The 27,619-nt window shown below is 42.3% G+C and overlaps 1 pseudogene; it reads right to left on the bottom strand.

Moving 5' to 3' along the window:
* On the bottom strand, window positions 1–26,538 carry LOC114108432 (tripartite motif-containing protein 44-like; annotated as a pseudogene).
* Window positions 26,539–27,619: the final 1,081 nt, after the last annotated feature.

Genomic DNA, 27,619 nt, shown 5'->3' with positions numbered 1-27,619 from the left:
TCAGGCTTGGAGGACAGCCACAAGCAGGAGCCAGGGCAGTGAAGCCTTGGCGTTGGGCCTCTGTGGAAGTGTCAGTGTCTGGAGTTCAGTTATGGCAGTGGTGGCAAAGGCAACTGAGGAGTCTGGAGGTGGCAGCAGCAAGCCAGACATCCAGACAGGAGCATCCTCATCCTCTGGCGGTGGTGGGAGTCTGGTCCCAATGCAGTGGTAGTGGCCATGTGGGGACTCCAGTGGCCACAGTGTGGAGCTCTGGTAGTGGTTATGGTGACAGTATGGGACAGTGGGCCTCAGAGTCAGAGGGCAACTGGAGGCTGTGATGGTCTCTGCAGTGGCTCCTCCAGGTGACTGGTCTTGATGCTAGTAGGGCCTGCCTGGTCAGGAAGCAGGACACAGGAGCTGGTAGTACCCAGTGAGCTGCTGAGGACCTTATACTGACCAGGCCAGCCATGCCTGGCATTGGCCTTGAGTCCACCAGTTGGCTCCTCGCCTGATCCTTGAGCCCCTCCCTGGGTTTTAGCCTCTAAGGGGCGAGTAGGCCATCTGCCACCTGGGGCAGCCGTTGGAGAGGACACCGACCCTCCCCAGCCACATCTCCCCTGGGCTGTGGCAGCAGAGTGCAGAGGTGGGAGGTGGGGGGGCCTAGCAAATCCTCACCCTCCAAGCACATCCTGGGGCAGGACAAGAGTGGAGGGCACGGGTGGAAGAGGGAATCTAAGGGGGCAGAGCCTTCTGTCTTGGTCTTCTGCTGCCCTTAGCCACAGAAATGTGCTTTGGGGGTGAAGATATCCTAGGACCTCTGCTCTCTGTCCCCACAGCCCATGCAGGATGTGGCTGGGGACAGTGGGGTTCTCTCCTAAGGCCATCTCAACCTGGCAGACAGCCTAGTTCCTCAGTAGAAGTTGTACCGGGGGATGAGGTGAGCAGACACCAAGTGGGCTCATGGCCAGAGCAAGGCATGGCAGCTGAGGGCAGACAAGTTCCTGGACAGCTGCCTGGGTACTGCTGTCTCCCACATGCTTCTTTCTGAGCTGGCCAAGTCCACCAGGAGAAAGACCAGGGCCTGGAGCTTCCAGAGGCCATCCCAGCTACTGGTCACCTTCTCACTCTGACACCCACTATCCCATGCCCTCACTACCACTGCCAGCCTGGAGCTCTTTGCTGTAGCCACCCAGACTCCCCACATGGCCACTGGATGCCACCTTCACCACCCTGCAGCCGGACCCCAATTACTGCTGCAGGTTGGAGATGCTCACTGCTGGACACTGCCTGTTGTTGCTGCCCCTGCTTCTGGGCTCTTCTGGTGCCACCACCATCATGCAGCAGTTGAACTTTCAAACTCCAGCTGGACTCTGACACTGCCCACCTAGGACCCAACGTCACTGCACTTCACCCCAAGCCTGATATCCGACCCCTATACTGAGGACCCCTGATGCAGGTGCATGTTGCTCTCACCCCTGCCAGACTCTGGAGCTCCACCCTGCTGCCACCAGACTTTAACATGGACACCAGACAGTGACACTCAGCACTGGATGTCAACTTCATTGCAACTGCAGCCAGACTCTTGTCACTATGGCAGGATGACAACCCTCAGGACTGGATGCCTCTGTTGTCACAACCACTCTTTCTGGATTCTTCCACAGTCACCGCCACCATGAGTAGGAAGCAAGGTACATAGTTGCATGCTGACACCTCCACAGACACCCACACCCCATGCCAATCCTCCACTCCTGACTTTTGATGCCTGATGTCTTATGCTAAAAGTGGCTGGATGCTGCTATGGCCACCAGATGCCCCCATTTCATTTTGTGTCATTGGAGTGAATTGACTCCAAGGCTGCTGGTCTGCTCAAGATATACAAGAGCTGGGAAACTGGGCATTCTCTATCACAGTCACCTCACCATGCTGCCTGCCTTTCGCAAACCCGCCCCCCCAGGACCAGCCACCAGTCCTCAGGACCCTTGAGGAGTTATTGCTGTAACTCAGGGAACTCATCCAAATAAACTAGTGAGCACAATAAATAAAGGCTGGGGTCCTCACAGCAGGCAGTGGGTGGCTCTAGGTGGGTCCAGCTCACTGCTGAGGGAGCAGTTTCAGGGCCTGGAAGCTGCTGACCTGGTCTGGACCTGATCCTATAGGGCAAGCTGGAGAGGGATCTCTGGATGCTCTGAGAGTCCATCCCTGGAAGCACCTTCTGGTCCTTTCTCCTAAACTTCCCACCACGTCTTCTTCCCCTATCCCCCACTCCTCCTTGAGGGGACTCTGAGTCCTGGACATAGGGCCATATGGGCACTGGGTCTCTGGGCAGTGGTGTGAGGCCTGAGCACATTGCAACAGGCTGGGGACAGCCAGACTGGCCATACCTAGACTTGGAGAAAAACAGCCTATTGGGAAAATACCCTCCTTGATCTACCAAATTTAGCCTGACACTGGCTTCTTCCAAGAGATTATCAAGAAAGGAAAAAGTTAGCAAATTTTGTCTGGCTAAGGGGTAGTGTGAGGAGAGGTAAAGACTTCAGAATGGGTAGAGCTGTATTCAAATCCCTGGGTGACCTTGACCAGGGTGCAGAACTAGGTACAACCTTGGGTTTGCATCTGGTAAAGTAAAGATGGTGAGAAGGATAAGCCAAGGGTAAATTAAGCTGCTGAGCACTGCCTAAACTTTGGGATCCAAGTAAGCATATGACATAATTTCCATGCAGAAATATATTCTGAGCTTAAAGTTAACCCACTTTGAAGTGCAATTGACCTTTGAGACAGAGGGTTAAAATTTATTTTTTAATTTTTAGATGAAATAATAATATATGGAAGATCATAAGCCAATGTTGGGTCAGGCTTCTGAAATTATATGTTGTTTTCAAATTTGTTTAAAGTTACTTTGAAATAAATCTACATAGTTCAAGCCTCCTGGGATATCCCCCACCTCTGTCACACCCCAACACTGAGCACTGTCCACAATCCCTTACTCTTCTTTAGAGTGTCAACAAATATGTCAATACATGTATGTACACATGCAGAAATATACATTATGTAATATTTTGTTCCTTTTGGAATTTCCTGAAAATAAAATCTTACGTACATTCTTTTGCAGCTTTGTCTCCTTAATTTGCACCCTTTAAGCTGAGCATCAGGAAGAAGGAAACACCTGACAATCTCAAGGATCAGAAGGACACCAACCCTGCTCAAGTCACTCTGGAAGCTGACTAGCCTGCATGTGCCCAAAGCTAGAGGAAACATCAGCCCTGCTTCAACCACTGTGGACTGGATGATCCACACAAGGTGTAAGATAAACTCACCAACAGGAAAATGGACTGTTTCTCCCTCTAAGACAGCTCTTATACTGTCATTGCCACCACTTACTTCTTTAATATACAGAGTCCTTTCTTTTGTCTTGACTCTAGGACTGATAACAATCAAACACATAGTTAACAATATCAGAAAACTACCAAATGGACCAGTTCAAACCTGAAAGGGTATTACAGTTGGCATCCAAGCTCACTATTTGGTGGATGGTTTCCTATTCTTGATGGATTCAAATCTTAATTGACATAGCAGGGATTATGCTATGAACTTGTTCATTTCTTCCATGTTTGTTTCCTCTTTACAACTAGTGGGTCTACTATAGAAGCAGCTGTTAAAAAAAAAACAACAACTATGATGTGACATTATATAAAGCTTAAAGCCAAGAAGATAATAATGCTTTTTGACTAAGAGGATTAAATAGTGAACATCAAAGGGGGTAATGATGTAGCCCACAGAAAACCCCCAATTCATTGTAAGGTGTAAGCCTCTCTCCTAGTCAAGAAGATATTGTTTAAGAAGTGAGCAGGATTTCTAGAGAACTTATTGTGCTTTGAGCTCCTCTTTGTTGTGAAGGCTGGGTTTCTTGTAAAGGCCTGAAGGGCTGGGGCTGTGGTCAGTGACAGAGCACTTGCCTAGCATATGTGAGACCTGGGGTTTGATTCTCGGCACCACATAAAAATAGAAAAAAAATACATGTATTATTCTCATCTACAATTTTAAAAAAAAGGTCTCCAATCATGTATGTTGATGTGTAAAAGATCTGTTTCCATAGTAAAAAATTGTGAAACCTCTGTCCAACCTAAGAACGTAGAATAAAATCTAACTGTTATGTTAACCATTGTGTTGTACAACCACCCACTGAAGTCTCTGAGAATTTCCAGACCTGGGGTCCAGAGATTGTTTGGCGTTAGGCCTTCTAGATTGCTGCAGCTTAAATAAATCTGCTTCCTCCAAATTCCTCAGGTGTCCAGCCTCATCTATCCTACATCAATGCCTGCTTGAAATGCTAGAGTGTCCCCATTCTTGAAGGGCACACAGAGACAGTCTCTCAGACTGTGTCACATATGAATTCTATGAAAAGTCATTCATCACAAAAAAAACTAAAGGCAGGTTACACTATAGGGACTTCCTGGAAGCAACATCAAATTTGCATGATAAAACTTGTACACCTATATTGAATTGCCGTGATATACCCATAAAGATATACAAATGAAATGAATAAAAATTTTTAATCCAGGGGAAAATATGTTTTGTGAGAAATCTGAAAGCCATGCTTGCATTTTGTGTTGTTTTAAATGTTATACTGTAATAATATTTGATAACATCATTACACTTTTTAAATCTGAAAAAGACATCAGAATTTTGTAGCATAATATTGTCAAAAAGGGAAAAATTTATTGATTATAAGCAGAGCTAACAGTTGAATTAAAGTTTTGCACCAGACACCAATTCCATCAGAACCACAGTCTGGTGAAGCCACCACTTGGTTTCTGCCCAAGCAAGTGCCCATGTGTGCCTCGCTCTTTGCCACCCAGTAGATAGGAGCCCTGACTGAGGGTGGTGGGACCTGAATTCCAACCCCCTTAGTGCTTATCTTGGGGCAACTTGCACAGCTGTGCTCTGCTTTAATTTCTTCTCTGTGAGGACTTGTGTCCATTCTGCCCATGGAGCTGTTGAAGATCAGTGAGGAGCTTCATCAAGTTTAAGGAAGACTGGATGCTGTACAGTGTGAGGAGGGACATCCTGCCAAAGGTAACTCTGTGACTGACCCCCACCCTCTCCATGCTCTCTCAATAGATATATGAATAATCAGAACAAAGGGAGTCAATTAAGAAATACACCAAGAAAGATTAATGGGGCTATTACTCACTCTTGGAAGGATCAGTTGGGGTCATTGTGAAGCTAGAATTTATGGCCATAGGAGTTTCAATAAATTTTATTAGAGAAATTTTCTTAGAATTTCAGGAGAAAAAGGTTCTGTCTGGTCATTGACGCCAATATCACACTAACATAGTATTTACTTGTAAATGAAGCCCCCTCCCACTTAATATGATGGCCACTATGACAGTTCCGGAGAGGACCAACTAAGGTCAAAACCTCTACCCCCTGACATGAAGTAGTTGAACACATGATTGGCAAAGAGTGGAGAAAGTGGACCCAATTCTCAGGGAATCATAAAATACCAATGAATTTGGAGACAGCACTCTTTCCTTCCTTTTTCTCTTCGGGCAGCTGACCCACTCTCTAGAGAATGCTCCTTATTTGAGCCTTACATTACTTTACTTTAAGAAAAAGTTATCTTGCATTGCCTTTGGTGTCTGACTTCAAATTTTCTTTCTTTGGAACACAAGAAGTGAGGTTTGGAGCTTCAACTTCCCACTCTCCAGTGACATCTAACCAGGTGCCTTAACTCAGATTGACAGCCATCTACAGGAAGGCATTTGAACCTCACCTTGTTCCTCTCCCAACTTTGGTTGAAATGATGTCTAACTTAGCCCCTGATAACTTGCAGTTTACTTTGGGTTTCTCTGTCTACACTTTCCTCTGCTGAAATCTCTTTCATATGTCACACGCATACCTGATGTCATTTATGTTGTCACTGTTCATCCTTTTTACCTGTTAATAACTGTAGTGACACCTTTTGTTTTTCCTGCTGATATGTTGATGTACACTGTCTCTTGCTTTTGTGTCATCCTTTTGAGCAAGGTCATTGAGAGGCAATGAGGCTCCACTGTTATGGCTGTTGCCTTATGGTGTCCCCGTGACTCTCTTCAGCAATGAGCATCATACCACCATTTTCTAGAGGCTGCTTTCAGAATCTGGAGGGCAATGAGTTCACCACCTTTACCTACTTACAAATCATCTCATGGGGCACTAGTTGAAGATCCCTCACAACTAAGAAACCTTTTCTCAGTTGGTATCTTTTCTTCACCAAAATGGTAATTATGGTTCTTACTCTACAGTGACTGAATGGACCCTATCTCCCCTCACATTTATTATTCCAAAGGAAAGCCAAAGAATATAATGACTCTTGCTCTTTTCTATGTCACTTATCCTGTTGTTATTTTTGGACTATCTATGCTTCCACCAGAGTGACACAAAACCCCCTGCTTTCCCTCCCCTACTTTTCAAAATCATGCCCATCCTACTCTTAAATGGATTAAGGGTCACTTCCCAAGTTATATCAACTGGCTGGCATAAGGTTATTAAATATTCAATAAGATTACAGGCTTCAGCAACAGAGTTCATCAAATGAGGCACGAGTTGATGAATCTGGAAAGGCATTCTATGGAACCACACAGGGATGACTCCTGGTTCTGGGTTTAACATGGAATGTATGAGAGGGACACATTCAGTCCTTCATTTCTCTTGCCTGTCAGTACTACTAGGGACTCCTGGGGGTATTGACAGACTTATCTTCAGGCAGTCTAAACTACAATACTCTTTCCCCATTAGATTCATGTTGCAGAAAGCAAGGAAAATGGCCAGAAGTCCCCTAAATAAGGCTTTCTTTTTACTAAGGGATTCAAAAAATTATGTGCTATGTGGAGCACTGATGAGGCCTTTCTAGCAATGATGAGTCAAAACATTACTGACCTAGAGTATCCCCAAACCACACCTCCCTTCCTCTCAGCAATGTACTTACCATTCTAATCTGTCAAAATTGAATTCTCCCACTCTCCTCTGTACCCACCATTACCTGCTCCTATTTCCTGCAACCCTGGTTTCCCTCATTATGAGTCTGTCCCTACTCAGCCCACTGCCAGGTTACACCCATCACAAGAGAAAAATGGAGAATCATGACTGATTAAAGTGCAGGTACTTTTTCTATGCAAGATCTAATGCAAGCCCAACAGGAATTATGAAGGCTTACTGATGACCCTGATAAATATATAGCGGGATTCCAACATTTAACCCAGGATTTTAAGGTAATCTGGAGACATATAACAGTAATTTAGAGTCAAACTCTAACAAACAGAGACATAAGGGGACAGAAGTTGCTAAGGTGTGGAGGATGATTGACATCATACGAACACTTTATACCCTGTGGGCCCTTCTGCTGTTCAAACTGAGCATCCTCATTGGAATTATGATGAATCACTTGGAAGGTGGCAGAGGGATCACTGATTTCACTGGAGTGAAATCACAGGGCTTTTGTAGACAGATTAAAGGAAGGCTTAGTAAACTATGCACACTTAGACCCTACATCTCTTGAAAGGCAACTTATTTTAAAAGATAATGTTTTCTTTAAGTTACCTTTAAGGCAAATGGGTATTTCATTCTTCAACTTGCTCCAGATATTAGAAATTACAAAATTGGTATCAGGCCTTGGGACTTCCCCTAAAGGTAGCCACCCAGGTCTTTTATGATCAAACCAGGAGGAAACTAAGGGACCTAAAAAAGGAGAGAAGAGGAACAAGAGACCAATACAAGTATGGACTGCAGCTCTTCATGGCCACCCTCTTCCCCCCCACCCCCAACAGGACCCTTAAGCCTAGGTGTCTATCATCATTACAGAAATGAGGGCAGTAGAAGAAAGACCACACAATTAAGGGCAAGCTTCCAAAGACTTCTTGCCCTATATGTGGCAGGAGAGGTCACTGGAAAGTACCTCTCCGTTACTCCCAGTGGTTGGGGAGGCTGAGGCATGAGGACTGCAAGTACAAAGCCAGCCTCAGAAAACTAGCAAGGCCCTAAGCAACCCAGGAAGACCCTGTGCTTGAATAAAATATAAAAAATGGTCAGGGATGTTGCTTAGTGGTGAGTTGCCCCTGGGCTTAATCTCTGGTGACCCCACCATAAAAACCAGATTTGCATTCCCCAGAAGATACTCTGTCCTCACCACCCTTGCCATGGAGACTATTTTTATTTGGTTGTTTTCTAGTACTTTCTGGTGGAGGAAATTGCTGGGTTTTGGAATAACTCATTCTATCTAATGTTTCTCTGTCTCTTGTTGTATCAATTTTTTTGTTATAGTTGTGTCTTCTTGTTTTTTCACAGGGCATTTGCCTCTAAGATGATTTTACAATCTGTTTCTCCTATATCAGATGTTGTGGCCCCCTGGATAGACCTTAACTCATAATCAAGGGCATTTCACTGACTGCAAGTATGGGAGATACCTACCCTGATCAGCAGAAAGTAGGTGATGATTTGATTTAATCACCATTGTCCCCCCTTTGATTTAGGGTCTCCAACCTTGGCAGGGGGTATTAGGTAGCAGTTAGTAGTAAAAAGTGAAATGCAAACCAATAACATGGCAATGTCATGGGTTTTCTTTAAAGTTATTTTTAAGGTTTTCTTTAAGTTACCTTTAAGGCAAATGGGCAATCATATAACTTACAGAAAAACAACAGGTGTGGAAACCTTGAAAAATAAATAGGGAAAAGAGACCTAATTAAAATATATATCCTGAAAAGAAGAATAATGGGGCTATTACTAACTCTTGACAGGATCATTAGGTGTCATTGTAAAGCTAGAATTTATGGTCACAGGTATCTCAATATACTTCAGAAGAGAAGTTTTCTTAGTAGTGCAGGGGCAGTAAGGTAAATTCTGCCTGGACATTAACCTGAATATTCATATTAACATATGACTTGTAGATGGAGTCCTCTGAACAAGAAGCCCACCATAGGAGTTCTGGAGAAGGCCAACTAGTGTCAAAACTCCACCACCCAACATGAAGAGGGTGAACACCTGATTGGCCAAGTGTGCTGAAGTTAGACCCAGTTCTCAAGGCAACCACAAAACACCAATAAATTCAGAGACAGCACTGGTTCCTGTTGTTCTCTGCTGGGAGACGACCTTGAGAGTGTTCTCTGTTAAGAGATGACTCTTGAGAGTGAATTCTCTTTTACAGTTTTCAGCATCTGTCTCTAAGTTTTCTTTCTTCTGAACCCAAGAACTGGGGTTTGGACCTTCAGCCCCCACTCTCCTATGACAGGACAGACTCCTGGTCATTTTTGGATAGGACAGTCTCAAGCATGAAATTCAAGATATGGGGTGATGCCACAGACAGTTTTTCTTGCAAAGGTGGGGAGCTCTGCCCTGGGCTGTCAGAAGTCTCCAAGAACTGGGTTCCACTGAGCAGCCTGGCTCCTGGGACAGCTGAGGTGAGGGGAGGGGTGAGCTGTGTAAACCTCTTCAGTCCAGGCCTCCAGCTACCTTATCTCCAAGTAGGCCAGCACCTGGATGTGTGACAGCTACTCCCCAGACCTCCCAAACAGCCATCCTAGGAACGGAAACACAATTGTTGGCCGGTTGGAGGTGTTTCCTCTGTGCCTCATGGGCAGTGTTTTGCAATAAACTGTCTTGCCTGGCTCCTCTATGTACACAGAACTAGCTTATATCCCAGAGGGTTGCAGGGGACCAGGTAGCCCAGTCCAGAGGGCTACCCATAGTATCCAAACCATTTTTAGGTGAAGAACACCCCTCCAGTCTCAGATAGGAGCAAACATCAAAATAGTTCTGCAGTACCCTTTCTTCATGGTGCCCCATGGGCCCACTCTCACTTCTGTTGCCAGACCATTTACCTGTCCTGTCTCCATCACCATAGCTACTTCCAACGTCTTCTCCCTTTTCCTCCCCTCCAAAATCCCACTGATATTGCAAACCATCTAGAAGAATATCCTCACTTTAAGACACAGAGTGTACACAAGCCAGATTTAGCACAACTGTCCATCAACAGAACAGGATGCACAGCTTATGAGACTCTCAGGCATAGGATTTAATGCAGCCACAGTGAGTAAACAGGCTCCATACAACCAGATGATGACTCACAAAATACTGAATGGAAAAAACAAAATGTGCTGTATGTTTGATCCTTAAATCCTTCAAAATCAAGAGACATACAAGTATTATTTGGGGTGTGAGGACATGGTAATGACAAAAGCCAGGGCCAAGTCCACCTTGGGGGAGTCACCAAAAAGTCAGGGAGAATATGTGTGTGATTCCATGGTTGTGGGGATGCTGAAGGTCCTGGTTGGGGAGGTGGGTGTCAGCCACACTCATGGTACAATTAATCAGTCTCCACAGATACACTTCATGTACTTTGTATTTTATTTCACAAAGATCACAAAAAAAGAAACCACCCCCATGTTCAGGCCTGCATTGGTCTTCTCAGGGCACTGGATCACTCATGTCTTGCCCAGATGGTCTTAGTGGGGAAGACTGGGTGGGGAGCTGCCAGGGCCAGAGGGCAAGCCACTTACATTCCTTCCCCTTGGGTACCCTCCTGTTCCCAGCACTGCCACACATTTGCTCCATACCTCCTGTGTTCTCTTCTGTTAACCTGGGAACCTGGCTTCCTGGCTCTGTCAGGCCTGTCTGGAGTGGCATTAACTGACCAAGTTCTGTTTCTATGGAAGGGATCAGCTCTGATGAAGCAAGAACCCCAGCATCCATGGTTAATGGAATCTCTGCAGTGGTATCTTTACTGTTCATTCATGTATGTGGTCATCTGCTCACTTACTTACAGTTGAGAAGAACCTTTAACTACATATGAGGATATCACTCATAACAATGGAAGCTCCGTCTCCATGCCAGGCACCTCATTAGGTATACAAGGCCAGAATACTTGTCCTTGTGGAGAGAAGAGGTGTGAGAAGACAGATTCATGTGATGAATGCTGCAGAGCACTCTCGGGGCCTGTGGGAGCCACCAAGGAGCAAGGCAGGAAAGGGATCCCTAAAGAAGTAATGTTTAGCTGTGCATGGTGGCATGTACCTGTAATCCCTGTAGCTACAGAGGCTGAGACAGGAGGATGGTGAGTTTGAGCCAGCCTCAGCAACAAGGAGGCAATAAACAACTCAGTGATACCCTGTCTCTAAATAAAATACAAAATGGTATTGTGGCTCAGTGATTTAGTGCCCCTGAGTTCAATCCCTTGTACAAAAAAAAAAAAAAAACAAAAAAAAAAAACGTGATGTTCATATGGAAATCAATAACCTTAAATTTTACTATAGAGTGATAGTAACAAAAACAGCATGGTATTGACACCAATACAGACATGTAGGTCAATAATACAGAATAGAAGGCACACAGACAAACTCACATAAATAAAATTATCTCATACTTGACAAAGTCTCCAAAAACATACGTTGGAGAAATTGTAGCCTCTTCAACAAATGGTGCTAGGAAAACTGGAAATCCATATGTAACAAAATAAAATTAAACCCATATTTCTTACTCTTTGAGAAACTGAACTCAAAATGGATCAAGGACTTACACACTAGAACAGAGACCATGCAACTACTAGAAGAAAAAGTAGGCCCAAATCTTCACCACATTGGCTTAGGGGTTGTGGCTCAGTGGTAGAGTGCTTGCCTCACATGTGCAGGGCCCTGGGTTAGACCTTCAGCACCACATAAATATAAATAAATAATTTTTAAAAGTCCTGTGTCACAGTGACTCAAATTCTAGGAATTTAGGGTGAAATAAACGAGAATGGGTTGAAAGTGTTGATGGAAGGATCCAGGATCAGGGAGTCACAATTTGCAGGATGATCTTCATATGTAGGGCACTTTTCAGATAGCACTTGCCATTTGATTCAGTTCATTCCTTTTTTTAAATGCCCTTATTTTATTTTATATTATTTACGTGGTGCTGAGGATTGAACCCAGAGCCTCACTCATGATAGGTGTGTGCTCTACTCCTGAGCCACAACTCCAGCCCCAACCCAGTTCATTCTTTCAGTGACCCATTAAATAAGTACTTTTGTCCCCATTTTACCACTGAGTAAATAATGTTGGAAATTCAAGGAAACTGCCTGGTTTACGAGGTGTCCAACATTGCATATGACCTCTGGCAGAATACTAAGCAGATAGGAAGAGGGTCTCCCACTTGATCTGTACCTGAGTTTAATCGGAAAAAAAAAAAAAACTTTGTTTTTTTAAAACCATATGAAACCTTAACATTGAATGAATAAATTATATTCCAAAGTTGCATATATAGTTGCATGTTGTACTATTTAAATGTATATGGTTATATAAGTTATATAAAATATACATAAATGTGAATAGAGTAATATTAAAAATACTTAATAATCTGAATAGCATAACTAATGATCAATTAGAATAGATACCAGTTATAGGAACAAACAGAGTCCTGGAGGTTGCTTTAATACTAAATGATATATATATATTTTTTCTTTTTGGAGGTAGATTTTGGTAAAATACAGAATGTTGTAGGAGAATGTCCAATGTAGACAAATTTACTCTGAGAGTTTGGGGCAGCAGCTATTTACTGACAAGAAAAAAGTTCAATATTACAATTCCTGATGAAAATGTGGTGCTTGAAAAATGGTGTTTGGAAAACTGAAAATCCATATGTAACAAAATAAAATTAAACCCATATTTCTTACTCTTTGAGAAATTCAACTCAAAATGGATCAAGAACTTACACACTAGAACATAGACCATGTACCTAATAGAAGAAAAAGTAGGCCCAAATCTTCACCTCATTGGCTTAGAGGTGCATTATGGTTCAACAGCAGCCCTGAATATACGCTAATATCAAGGACATACATGAAAAAGAAATAATTTCATCAGGCCGGGGTGTGTGATTTGGAAAAACTTACTTTTTTGGTAAAAATTTCTTTAATGTTGGAGATATATATATATATATATATATATATATATATATATATATATATATATATATATATAAAAGTCACATTATGCATAAACTATTATAAGCTGAACGCCTTATTAAAATAAAAAAATTCAAAAGAGATTAACAAAATAAAGCTGGCACCGTGGCATATGTCTGTGATCCCAGAGACTCAGGAGATGAGGCAGGAGGCCAACAAATTCAAGGCCAGTCCCAGAGAAGAGCAAGACCCTGTCTCAAAATACAAGTTATAAAGGCCTGAGGATGTGACTCAATGGTGAAACAGCCCTGGATTCAACCCTCAGTACCCCCACCCCCAAAAAAGATGAGAGAAAGAGAGAGAGAGAGATTAACAAGAACAGATGAAAGAACATAAAACAAACTGTGCAGAGAAGAAAATTTGAACATTTCACGGAAAATAAAACAAACACAAAAACATCTGTTTTACAGAAGTAGAAGATAATAAAGAAACTAAAAAGAAGGTGTAATCACCATTTCAGACATGTCATCTGAGATTTGTCCTTTCACTTCATCAATTTCACTCTTCAGTGCTGATGTTCTTTGTAGCTCTTCTTGAGTGGAAATATATCCAGATATAACCTTTCTCTCCTCAATAGTTTGGTGAAAGTAAGACACACACACACACACACACACACAAAAAAAAATGTATGTCAATATTTTGTGGGATTCCATTTGAAGTATGCAGACTTCATATTTTACAAAAAAAGTTATAAGTAATAAATTTGTTTAGAATTCTGAAGGACAATCTTAAATGACTTTGAATATTACTTCATTCAGTTACATGCCTCTCCATGTGACCAACCTATACTAGATTTCACTATGGCATCTTCAGGTGCAGAGGAGGCATTTTAATTGTAGCCTTTACAATAACACTACATATTAGCACAGAACCTGAAACACAGGTCATACTCAATAAATACCTGATGAATAAATGAATTCTCAGGGGATAAGTTGTTCTTGCATTTGCTCACTTACCCAATATTTACTATATGTTTAACTGTGCCAAGCACAGCTCTAGGCACCAGAATATAGCAGTGCACAAAGAAAGAGCGGGGGAAACCCTTCCTTCCATGAAGCCTACTACTTCTAATTGGAAAAATTAGCAACATGTAAATAAATAAATAAAATACATATCATGTGAGATAAGAATGGGGTTGGAATCTTAAATCATAAGGTGATTAGAGAAGGTTTTCCTGAAGTGATATCTGAGCAAAGTCCTGAGGAAATGAGGGAGTGAGCCTCTAGTAAAGGAACAGAAAGAAGAAAAAGGAACAGAAATAAGAAAAACCTGGAGCGTACAGCACCCTAGAAGACAAGGGAAGAAAAATTTTGTAGGAAGAAGTAGTGATCTACTATGTCAAATATTGCTAAAAGATCAAGTAAGGAAAGAACTAAGAACTGATCATTGGAGTTAGCAATGGAAAGGTATTCATGATCTGAAAAGGAAAATTGCAGTGGAATGGTTGGTTTGGAAACCTTTCTGGAGATGGTTCCAAAAGAAGGGAAGGACCAAAAGGTGAGAAAGATAAAGGAGGAAGAGGTGGGATTTTGGCCTGCCAACAGGACTGGTACTTCGAGGGATAGAAGGAAAAAAATAAAAATAAAGGGTAGAGGGAATTACAAAGAATTAGCCCAAAATTCTAGTGTGATTTCCCCTTTAGGCATTGCCAAAATCCTAAGCTGTGCACAAGCAGAGTAAGACTCTCAGAAACCAAGCGGAAATCAGCAGATGATTGCTAAAGAGCTGAGCAAGGATATGAACAGTTTCACACTGCTAGGAAAATAGAGGTGGGGATTCAAGCCTTGTCAAGATGTAGAGGCCTTGCTAAATGCCCTAGGTTATCAGCTGAAGTCTCAGAAGAACTACTTACTTAGAAGTATGGGTATAACCTAGGAGTAAGAGCCAGGCTCTACAAGTCAAAACCACTATCTGAGTTTCGGCCTCAGATTTGAGGACTTTATCTTAGGAGTAAGCTACAACTAGAAAAATGTCAACTCTAACAAAAACCACCCTCAAAGAGATCAAAGTGATCATCCAGTTGGTAAATAACATGGCCAGGAAAGGCATGCAAACAACTGAGTTGTAGAACATGTGCTCTTAATCCATTCTGTTATCCTGCCTCTGGGCATATAATACCACCCACAGGAATGATTAAGAGAAAATATTGGATGTTAGGGTTGAATGAGTGTTTTAGAAGCTTTAATATTCATTATTTCATTGTCCTAGAGCCCCTGAAGAGCAATTGCTCTCACTTTACAAATGGAAAACAGAAAAAATAAGTAATTTGTTCAAGGTCAGCAGAAACATGTGAGAGAGACCTGGATCTTAGCTTGGCCACTTATTGGCTGTGTGCTTCTTTAACTTCCCTCAGTCAACTGTGAAACAGAAATACTAATAACATCTCTTTCAAGAAGCAAAGAAGAATATGTAAAGCACACAGCATAGAGTTTTGTATTAAAGGTGCTTAATAAATGTTAATCCTTTGTTTTCCTTATTTGATTGAAAGGGTTTTAAGGTCTAAGCTATTTTTTTAAATAATTCTAAGCTGTCATCTTTCTACTTGCTGTCTTTTGCATTGTAAACTGGAGTTTCCAAAGGTTGCATGATATGAAGTTTTGAAAAAGTAAATACAAAAGGAAGTTTAAGAATCCAACTGTCTTTTTTTTCAATTTGTTGATTGAACAAATAAAAGGTATTATGATTGAAAAGAAACAAAAACTGCCCATGTCTACAGATACTATGATCACATATGTAGAATAATTCTACAATTATTAGAATGTGTAAGAGGGTTTAGCAGATAGTTTAATATAAAAACCAAAATAAAATTTAATTAAATTCCCATATATAATTAGAAAACAAATTAAAAACATTTTAAAATACTATGTAATTATGAAATATCAATAAATAAACTTCACAAGGTAAAGGATCTTTCAGGAAAAATTATAATATATTATTGTGAAGCAATGAAACATAAAGAAATGGATCAGAAGACTTATTATTGTAGTGGTACTAATTTGCCCTATATTGGTTTATAAATTCAATACAATATTTAAAAAATACCCCCAAAGTGTCCTGGAAAAAAATGTTTTATAGTTCTATTCTACAAAATGTAAAGAATAATGCTGACTGAGACACTCTGGTAGAAAAACAAAGTAGAAGGATCTGCTCTACAGATATTAAAAGCTACAGTAACTGGGAAAACATCTTGTTCACACAGAAATATATTACAACAGTGCAGAAAAGAAGAGCCTACAAACATGTTCACAAATACTTGATATATCACAGATTCCACAGCAGATGGTATATATATATATATATATATATATATATATATATATATATATATATATATCAGGTATATAAATTGATTTTTTTTGGTGGGAGGCAATACTGGGGTCTGAATACATGGGTGCTCTACCTCTGAGTTAAATTTTCAAGCCTTTCTTGACAATAAGTGGAATAAGATTTAAAAAAAAAAAAAGCACAAACCATAAACAGAAAGTATTGATAAATTTTAGCATGTTACAATCTTCATTCAAGAAATAATCTTTTTTTAAAAAAACACAAATTAGAAGATATTTGAAACCCGCATAAAACAACAAAAAAGTAAAAAAAGGAAAAAAAACAAATGCATGGAAAACAACTGTAAATTAATGAGAATAAAAGATACATGATCTAATCGAAAATATGCAAAAGACCTGACTCAGTACTTCACAAAAAGAGGAAATACAAAAGTTTCTCAATGTTATGAGTAACCAGAGAAATGCAAATGAAAAACACAATAAGATACCATTTATTAAATACCCTTGAGATTGACAAAAAATAAAAACTCTACAACAGCAAGTGGTGGTGAAGATATAGAGCCACAGGAACTCATACTCTTCATGATGGTGCAAATCGGTACAACCACTTTGGGAAACAGTTGGTAGCATCTAGTACTATTGAAGATAGACTCAGCAATTTCACTCCTAGATTCATCATCCATTTTAAATATACAATGGACTTCAATATAGCAATAAAAACGAACCACACCCAATTGAGGAATCTCACAAACATTTTAAAAATGAAGCAACACTCAAAAGAATGCATAATAAAAACATAAGACCAATACTGACAAGTTCAAATAAATTTAGGAAGGCATACATAGGTGGTAAAAGTATAAAGAAAATCAAGGAAACTACCCCAAAGTCAGAAGAATGGTTATTATGTGGAGAAAGATGGATGTAACTGGAAAATGACATGGGTGGTGTCAACATTGCTAGTAATATTCTACTTCTTACCTGGGTGGACGTTATATCACTATTTGCTTTATAATTATTACTGTACATGTTTTTATACAAGGCATCTTCATTATCAAAATATCTGTTATCCAGCTAGGTGCAATGGCACATGCCTGCAATCCTAGAAACTCAGGAGGCTGAGGCAGGAGGATGACAAGTTAGAGGCCTGCCTCAGCAAATTTGCAAGGTTCTGTCTCAAAATAAAAATTAAAAAATTTGGGGTGTGGGTCTGTGGTAAAGCTCCCCTGGGTGCAATTCCAAGTACTAGAACAATTTTTCTGATCCCAATGCCTGCAACTCTGAGGTTGCTTAGGAGCAAAAGCCATCATGAAAGACATTTACTAATGTGCTAATCACTAAATGCTAACCTCACAAATTTCTCAACTTGATTAACAACAGCAGTTTCTCTTGCTTGTTGTAAGAATTCATAATACAAGTTGTTAGGTGCAGGACAGGCCTACCAGACCACAACGTGCCCACAATGATCCACAATAGGCTTTGGAACTGGGCTGTCCTCATACCCGAAGGGGTGCCCAGCCAGGCCCTATCCCCCATAATCTCATGGGACTGGCCACTGATGGTTGATAGGGCTTCAATGCTCCTGTCCTAACAAGTCCAATCACCATGCTGGAATCCAGGGTCCAAATGAGTTGATGGCCACAAAATTCTTTTTTTAATAGACATTGAAGCAACATTCTTGGTCTTACAGCAGCTTTGGGGATCCTTACTTTCCTCTCAGTCCCCTAATGTTGGGGTAGGTGGAAAAACAATATATCCCAAAACCACCCCACCCCTACCCTGCTTATTCAGGCCACCATTCTCACACTCCTTCCTGGTTGTTAGGGTCTGTAAACAAGTCAAGATGGCACCTGGCACTTTGCCAGAGGGAGTGGTTTGTGAAGTAATGCCAGCAAGCCATTAGGATGATGAGGATTCCTTAATGACTGACTGCTGTGTCTAGATGGTGTTGATTGAGTTAAACTGTCTGTAATTATTAAGATAATGAGAATTCCTTAATGACTGATTGCTGTAACTGCATGATGCTAAATTGAAACAAGCTGTGTATTCAGTTATGTATATATACCCCTGCAGTCCTACAATAAATGGTTCCCGCTGTATCAACCTTCACAAGTTGCTTGTCACCACCCCCCCCTCCCCGATTATTTTGCCCAGCCAGACTGTGGCACCTGGTGATGCCCCAATACCCCACTCCCCTATTAGACAGGGATATTCTATCTAAATTTAAGGCCATTATTTCCTTTCTGATGTTTTCACCATCCTCCATCACCTCAATTATAGCCATGGCTGCCCTACAGGCTACACCAGATCAACCCTTTCTGCATCCACAAGATCAAATATAACCATTAGTCTGGGACACAGAGACTCCATCCCTGGCTCAATGCCCCCCAGTTGAGGTACACTTAAAAAATACCTATCACATACCAAATAAGCCTCAGTATCCCCTCCCAATGTCCAGTCAAAAGGGACTACAACCCGTCATTCCAGCCTTCTCAAAAAAGGCTTTCTTAACCCCACACATTCACCATATAATATTCCCATTCTTGCAGTCAAGAAACCCAATGGGACTTACTGCTTGTTCCAGGATCTTTGTCTTGTGAATGAGGCAATCAAACCTATCAACCCTCTAGTTCCAAATCCATATACTGTCCTGTCCCTTATTCTGGCCTCAACTTCCTATTTTTCTGTTATATATTTAGAGGATGCTTTTTTGAACATTTCTTTGGTCCCACCTTCTCAAGACCTCTTTGCCTTTACCTGGACAGATCCAGATACTCAATGATCTCAGCAATTAACATGGACTGTCCTCCCTCAAGTCTTTAGTGACAGCCCACACATTTTTGGTCAGACATTGTCTGCCAATCTAAAGGGCTTAAACCTCCCTCTTTTGACTCTCCTCCAATATGTAGATGGCTTACTCCTTTGCAGTCCCTCCCTCAATATTTCCAAAACTGACACCACCACGCTTCTTAACTTTCTGGCTGACAAGAGTTAATGGGTGTCTCCAAGAAAAGTAAAATTATCACAACCCCAGGTCACCTACCTTGGAGTCCAACTTGAAAAGCTCTAATTCGGGAGTACCCCGTCCCAAAAAATAAGGAGGAAATTATATCCTTCCTGGGTCTAGCAGGATATTTTAGGGCCTGGAGTCCCAATTTCTCACTCCTGGCCAAACCACTATATGAAATGGCCAAGGGACACAAACAGGAGCCCCTCCCCTCATCACCTAAATCTTATTTTCTCTCCATACAACAAGCCCTCCTCCAAGCACCAGCCCTATATCTCCCAGACTTCCAACAAAACTTTCTTCTGTATGTTTGAAAAAACAGGCTTAGCCCTTGGGGTTTTAGGTCAAAATAAAGGGCCCATCTTTGCTCCTGTCGCTTATCTTTCCAAACAACTAGAACCAACTGTTAGGGATTGGACCCCATGCCTGAGTGCTCTAGCTGCAGCACACACTTTACTACAGGAGACAAATAAACTGACTTTTGGAGCACAAATATTATCATTTCCCTTCACACTCTGGAGGATCTTCTCACTTACAAAAGCTTAAAGACCTTTACTCCCTGCCACATCCTTTTCCTTCTGGTCTCATTCCTCCATGATCCCCCCATTTCCTTTAGGGCCTGCTCAGCCCTAAACCCAGCCACTCCTCTTCCCCGAACTGAAAAACCTCCCTCCCATCACTGCCTTGAAGTACTAGAAAAACTTATCCCCTGCCTCACTCATATCCATGAAGGGCCTTTGCCTAATGCCACATACACTTGGTTTATTGATGGCAGCGCCTTCACACTAGATGGCCATCATCATGCAGGATACTCTGTTATCTCCCTGACTGACCCACTCAGCATAAAATTTTCTACAATATAGGCAAAATCCCTACCTCCACACACCATCAACAAGCAAGCTGAATTTATAACCATCACTAGGGCATTTCACCTGGCAGCTGACCATTCCCTAAATTTATATACAGTCTCTAAATATGTTTATCACATAATCCTCTCCCACTCTGCCATATGGAAAGAGAGGACTTCTTACAACTAGGGATGCCACAGTCACCAATGCTGATCTGCTTAGAGCCTCACTCTTTCCCACTAAAATCAGAATCTCACATTGTCGCTCACACCAACATGACTCTTCACCTGTTACAAGAGGCAATTCAAGGGCTAATCAGGAAGACTGACAAGCAGCCCTTGCCCCATATTGTACCCTAGCACCAGTTATCCCACAACCCAAGTCACCAGTGTCAATCCATGCTCTCATACCTCCATTTCATCTTTCACACTAACTACCAAAGCCTAAAAGCTTTTACAAGCTCATTTCTCACACTCAGTCCCAAGGATGTTCACTTTCTGAAACAGCTAACTTCTAACTGCTCCATCTGTAAAAGAAGAAATCCTCAAACCTGGAGCCTTCCCCACACATCAAGCATGGGGCACATTCCAGCAGCTGACTGGCAGCTGGATTTTACCAACATGCCACCAGTTCACAAACTTAAATACCTACTAGTTCTAGTAGATACTTTCTCAGGGTGGGTTGAAGCCTTCCCAACTGCCAACAAGTGGGCTACCACAGTTGCCTCTATCCTTGTCTCTGAGACTATACCCAGATTTGGAATACCCACATCTTTTTAGTCCAACAATAGACCCAATTTCATTTCTCAGATTCGCAGCATATTGTTAAAGCTCTTAACATCCCATGGAACCTGCGCATCCCCTATCATCCACAATCATCTGGAAAGGTAGAGTGAACCAACCAAACAATAAAAGAAATTGTAACCAAGCTTACCCTTGAAATTCACCTAGATTCGGCCAAACTCCTTCCGCTTGCCTTATTCCGTCTTAGAGTATCACCAAGAAAACCCACCCTTCTCTCCCCATTTGAAGTCATGTATGGCCATCCTGCCCTTTCCCCTGGTGTCATAGCTTCTCTGTGGACCCTCCCAGAAAGTCTCTCTTTCCCTCTCTCTTCTTTATACACTTTCAACTCTGTAAAAACCAAGAAACCCTACTCCCAGACCTCCAGAAGTCTCACGCTTCTCTCCCCTAATGCCAGGAGCCTGGGTATTATTCTCTCCCCCACAACACCAAGGTGTTTTCTTGTCACCAAAATGGGAAGGACCCCTACAAGTTACCCTATGTCCTCCCACCACTGTGAGGCTTTAGGAGTCTCCAACAAAGCTAACTCCCTGGATTCATATTTCCAGGTTAAAACATGCATCAGCTCTTGAACCTGAGTCTGTGGATACCTCCTTTTCTTCTTCACTGGCATATGTCTGCAGCCCTTCTCCCACCAACCCACTGAAACTTCATTTTGCCAGGTCCCCCCAAAAACAATGAGTAACCTCCAGATCTGGGTCCACCTCCCTTACATCCTCTTAGCCTACACCACCCTTTTCCATATCTCCTTCAGATATTACATATGGAGATTCACAGTAGTTGATCAATGGAAGGATGGATCCATATCAAAAACTGAACAAAGTGTCACTTTTGACAAGCCCCTCAACTCAACTGCCCCTATTACCATTTCTCTTGTAAATTTTTGATTCTACAAAACAGCCTCAATAGGACTCTATCTCTGCTATCTATTCAATCAGACCCAAGATTATTGTACATGGTGGCTAGACACTTATAAAGGCTGTCCTTCCTGGTCATATAGAATCCATAATTATGACAGGAAACTAGATACCAGTATGTTCCATTTGATACCTGAGGAGACTTGGCAAGAGTCCAGAGCACATGGCAGTCAGAAAAAATACCATTTTGCACTAAAAATCTATGACCCAGCCCACCCACAATGGGCCTCAGGAGTCACAGGGGCCCCCTTTTGAGCCATCTACCAGACCAGATCCTCTGGATATTTATGAAAAGGGAGGAGTATAGTAACACAGGCCCCCTCCAAGTCAACAATCTTCACCTCAGACATAGAGCACTCTGAAAAGGTTCTAACTAAACAGAGAAACTCCAAGGTCTCTCCTCCTCAGACCCCTCCAAACCCAGTTCCCAGATAAATACTTGGATCAAAATCATCAAAAACACACTGGCATTTTTAAACACAATGGTTCCCACTCTAAATCCCCCAAAATATTTTCTTTGTGCTCCCTGGAAAGGCCCCTCCTGGCTGCAGTCCCCCTCAACTTCTCCTCATATGATCTCTCCCCCACAGGCAGTACAATGCAATCTGCCTCAAACATCCCTTTGTGGGAACCCACACCAGTAACACCAATTTCTCTTCCTTGCCCCCATGGCTCTGCATTAGCCCCTCATCACACACACACAACATGACAGATGGTGACATTACAGGATTGCTTCTACAAACACACACAAATGCTGGGGACTATCTTTGACATAATGGAACCTTAATGACATACATCCCTGACAATATAACCACTCCCTGTTTGTTGTCCAAGTAACCCCTCAACTTACTTTATATAGGGCCACAGAATTTGAACACTTTTTCTCTCACTCTACTTCTCCACGCAGTAAGCATGCAGCCTTCCTGCCTATTCTGATAGGAATCTCTGTAACTGCAACTGTAGCAGTTGGAGTATCAGGTGGAGCTGCAGGGCACTCTATCTGGACTGAAGATGACCTTCACAAAAAGCTTCAAGCAGCTCTCGATGCTACAGCAGAGTCACTCTCCTCCCTCCAGAGACAGGTCACCACTCTGGCTCAGGTGGTTCTCTAAAACCAAGGAGCATTAGACTTATTGACAGCTGAAAAGGGAGGTACTTGCCTATTTCTAAGGGAAGAGTGCTGCCATTATGTGAATGAATCAGGCCTAGTAGAACAGAATGTTAACAAACTCACTGATTTTCCAACCCAACTGACTAAAACTACTACCCAAACTTCTTTTCAAATCTCTTTGTCATGCCCTTCTTAGTCTCTCTTATAGGCATAATACTCTTCTGCACTTTCCTCCCATGCATAATATAGTTCCTCCAAAACCAGATGAACACCATTTCTAACCATACCTTTAACCAGTTTCTTTTCAGGGACTGCCAACTGCTTCACGACCTAGATGACTCCATCTCCTCTCAAGGAGCTTTCACCCAATGCTGACAATGCAAAAACTATGGCCATTTGACAGCAAGAGAGACAAAGAACCCAGAGAATGTCTTATCCTGCCACCCTGGATTTTTAAGCCTTTATGCCCTTTTAAGCCTCCTCATGGCCCTTGGCCTCTTCTCTGCTAGTCCTGCAGCGTGGAACTCCTGCCAAAACTGACTTTTGCTTTAATCCTCATGCTGTTTTTCCTCGCTCTGATCCTTTTCAGGTGCTGGTGACACTACATGGAGACAACACTTTCAATACTTCCTAGAGTCCCTGAAACAGGACCAGTGGCTGATACTAAGGATCTCCTCCACCCAGGACTGGTTTGATGCCATTGATGACTTATGACTTCAAGGAATTTTGTGGTCTTGACCCCTGCAGAAATAACTGTGTATAGCCACTGGGTGTTATTACTAGCTGCCCTGGTGTTCCCAGACCTATCCCCAGGACATTCCTCCACTTTCCCTTATAGGTCCTACACTGCCCCACCATTAAGCAGGAAGTTGCCAGATGATTTTATGCCACCCCATATCACTTAGGGAAAAAAAAAAAAAGGAGGAATGTTACATACAGGACAGGCTGAACTAAGTTGTCTGCAGGGCATGCTAAACAAGTGTTAGCTGCAGGATGACCCGGCCACTCAAACCACCTCTGTCTGGTTCTTTATCACCTGTTTGCATCAAGTCCAAATGCTCAAGCCCCTGCTCAAGGCTGAACGCTTAACCAACCTTGTGCCAACAAGGCAGCTTGCAAACACAGAGACCCTATTAGATTTAGGCAGCACAGCAGAAGGGCTATAAAAACCTTCCCTGCCAGGCTCTCTCTCTCTCTCTCTCTCTCTCTCTCTTTCTCTCTCTTTCTCTCTCTCTCTCTTTCCTCTTTTGCACTGCTGCAATAAAGATTTCTTGGTCACTCTGAGTATTGTGGTCACTTTGCTTTCACAAACACATTTGCAAATTCATCCCTTCAACAAATGTTTACCAATATCTAAGGCTTGCCATACACTGTTTTCAGGGTTCCAGTAAGGTCCAAGATAAGTAAATGGCCAGAGAACCTGAGAACTTTCATTTTCACTCCCACTTGGCCTTGGTCTTCTTACTCTTCTACCAAGTTTCACATACCTAGAACCTAAAAGCAGCAATCCAAGGCACACATCAAGTCATTATCAAAACCATTATCCTAGGGAGGAATCACCCCTTAGATTAATTTGATAAAATCATGGTTTCCTGTTTGTAAGTAGGCAGAGATCCCCTTATCAAGAACTCTCAGTCAAGGCACTAGTTTTAAAAATGGTGATGATTTTTACACTGACAAAAGTGGGGTTAAAAACTTTCAAGGATTGCTTTGCCTGGGATCCAGAGACCAGAGGCTTGTGATATTTTAGAAATTATATACTAGATTTTGTATGTACTATATTTTTTCTCAGATTAAAGTTCATACCTTCATGGGATTCTCAAAGTTGTTCAACCAAAAAGAACAGCTGTGAAAAAGAACAGCTCCCAACAAGTTGAATAGTTCAGCTTTTGAAGGACAAGTCCATGTAGTCACTGCTAGGTCATCTCAATTGAAACCCAGCTGTCCTGACTCCTAGGCCTGTGCTCTCAATGCCCAATACTTACTCTGAGTTCTTTGAAGGCTTCACCTAGAGTGGAGAACTGGTGGCCCTGGTGAGCCTCAATGACCAGACACAGGAAACAGATGAGCTGCCTATCTTTCTAGCAATTGGGGCTTAAATCAACTCCTGGTCTGGACACTTCCTCTGGGACACTCTCTGCTTCCTATTCTATTTCTGGGTGAAATTTGCTTTCTGCATTGGTGGCATCTCCTCCCTCCTCAGACTCTCCTTGGTTGTCTTCCTCTGCCTCCTTTTCTTGTGCATCTTCCATTTCCTTCTCAGGGCCCTCCTCACTCTCTGTGTTGCTCTTGTCCTCACTCTCTTCCTCAGCCTCACTCTCATCCTCTGAGTCACTGTCCCCCTCCTGCTTGCTTGCTACCTTCCCCTCAGTCAGAACCTGCTGACAATCTATAATTCCTGGTACAGCAGAAATGCATAAAGAAAGACACATGCGCGTGCACACACACACACACACACACATCCAGTAGAAAATGAGCAGCACGTTTATTTTTTCCCTGCTTCTTTTATACAGCAAAAAAGAAACACATCCTCTCTGCAGCTTAATCTTTTCAAGCATGGATAAACATTCTCAGAATAACTTTGTTCATGGTCACAGTGCTCCATACTTCTTATTATCTGACTTGTAGTTAGTTAATTTCTTGGCAAGCACACACACACACACACACACACACACACACACACACACATATATATATATATATTAAACTTGGCAAAACCTTCTTTTCTCTTATATTCTTTCTCTTATATTCTTAAGACAGCAACAAGGACACAGTTCAAAGAGTTTATAGTTTCTCACAGAACCCCTTTGTTTTGCTAAGCACAGCAAAACTTAACACTTTTGTGTGTGTGAGCACACACCCCTCCTGTTCCACCTTGGCCTGAACTCTTCTTCTAGGTCCCTCCCCGCTGGCTGGCAAGGTCCAGGCCTGGGTTTCATAAATGTGCTTAGCCAGGTAGTGACCTAGGAACTTCTGCCTGTGCCTTTGGCATTGCGGTGGCAGTAGCAGAAGCCACACTCTCTGCACTCTTGCTCCAGAACCTTTTCTGAGTGGCACTTGTCATGTGCTATCATGGGGCAGATTCTTCAAGGACAAGCCTATTCAGGAGGCCTGGTGGGTGCTGTGCCTCAGTGGCCTAGGCCTTGGGCCACAGGCTTCTAGCTTCCCCTCTCCTGGAGCTAGGTCCCCTCAGCGGGAGTTTACACCATGATGAGCTATGTGGGCTCCTGGTGCAGAACCTAGAGCATAGTGCCTCCCCACTGGCTCCACCTGCTTCCTGTGCTCTGTGTATGTGTGTGTGTGTAAAGGACACCACCTGAAAGAAACATTTCCCTTCCTCCCAGAAATTTCTTCCTCACTGTTCTGCCAGGGATGGCCTCAAACGGCCTGAAATTGGCACCCTTCCATCCAGGTTGTACCCTGTTTCTGTGGTGGGGGGCGGGGGAGGGAAGCAATATCAGTTCACCCTATTTCTCTTCTAGCAGTAAACCCAGAGCAGGACTCTTCATCCAGCCCCTCACTCCCAGGTGAGACAAATTAATCTGTTGTACTGCCAGTGAAGACAATGCCTTTTAAAGCCACCTGGAGCATTATGGAAGAAATTACCACTAGAAACTTCCTCCATTAACACTGTTCTATATCCTACAAAAAGCATTTTACAAATTACATACAGGCTTCAAATCTTAGTCCTGGCCTAATGAACCCCAGTGAAGAATAAGAAGATTATACTTAATAAAGGAGATAAATCCCAAAGCAAGAATTGAGAATTCAGCTTCCAGTTTTGTGAAGCTTTCTATATGTAGCATTTCCCTTCTGTTTGTTCTACTGTTGTTCCAAAGGAAGATATCTGGGCATTTTGAGCACTGTAACTAGGAAGCCCCTTTAAAGAAAGTGAGCCTGTATTGCAACAATAGTCAATTCAGTGATAACTTTTGTGAATTTAGTTTTAGTTTGCTTCTAGAAACTGCCTGCCACTTTCATTTTACTTCTGTTCTAATAAACCATTTTCAAAATGCATATTTTCTGCTGTATTGAGGTGCCCTTAGCAGGAAAGCTAATGTTCTGATGAGTTGAAAGACAATTCCTTAATATCATCCTGAGGATTAGGGAAGAAATCACCTCTGCAAACTCACTCCAGTTACAGTTTTCCATCTTTTGTACTTATTAAACTTTGTAAACATTGTACTTATTAAAGAGACAACTCCAATTACCAGAATTGAGAATTAAGTTTGATCCTCTACTGTGAAGACTTTTATATTTCTACATGTACCAGTTCACTTCTGCTCATTCTGGCTGTTTTTCAAATGCAGATATTCGACCTTGTTTAGCACTGCACCTACTAAACCCCTGGGAATAAAGTTAATCCTATGTTGCAGCAGGAGCCCATTCAATGTGACCCTTTTCTGAACTAAGGATGAATCTGTTAATGAAAGTTCCCAGCCACTTTTTTCTTTCTTTTTTTTTCTTTTCTTTCTTTCTTTTTTTTTTTTTTTTTGTACCAGAGATTGAACCCAGGGGTGCTTAACCGTGGAGCCACATCCCCAGCCCTTTTTTTATATTTTATTTAGAGACAGGGTCTCACTGAGTTGCTTAGGGCCTCACTGAGTTGCTGAGGCTGACTTTGAACTCATGATCCTCCTGCCTCAGGCTCCTGAGCTGCTGGAATGACAGGAACATGCTACTATGCCCAGTTTGCCACTTTCGTT

The sequence above is a fragment of the Marmota flaviventris genome, chromosome 1 (assembly GCF_047511675.1).
Source record: "Marmota flaviventris isolate mMarFla1 chromosome 1, mMarFla1.hap1, whole genome shotgun sequence".
Lineage (NCBI taxonomy): Eukaryota > Metazoa > Chordata > Mammalia > Rodentia > Sciuridae > Marmota > Marmota flaviventris.
This window is presented reverse-complemented; position numbering and strand designations above follow the sequence as displayed.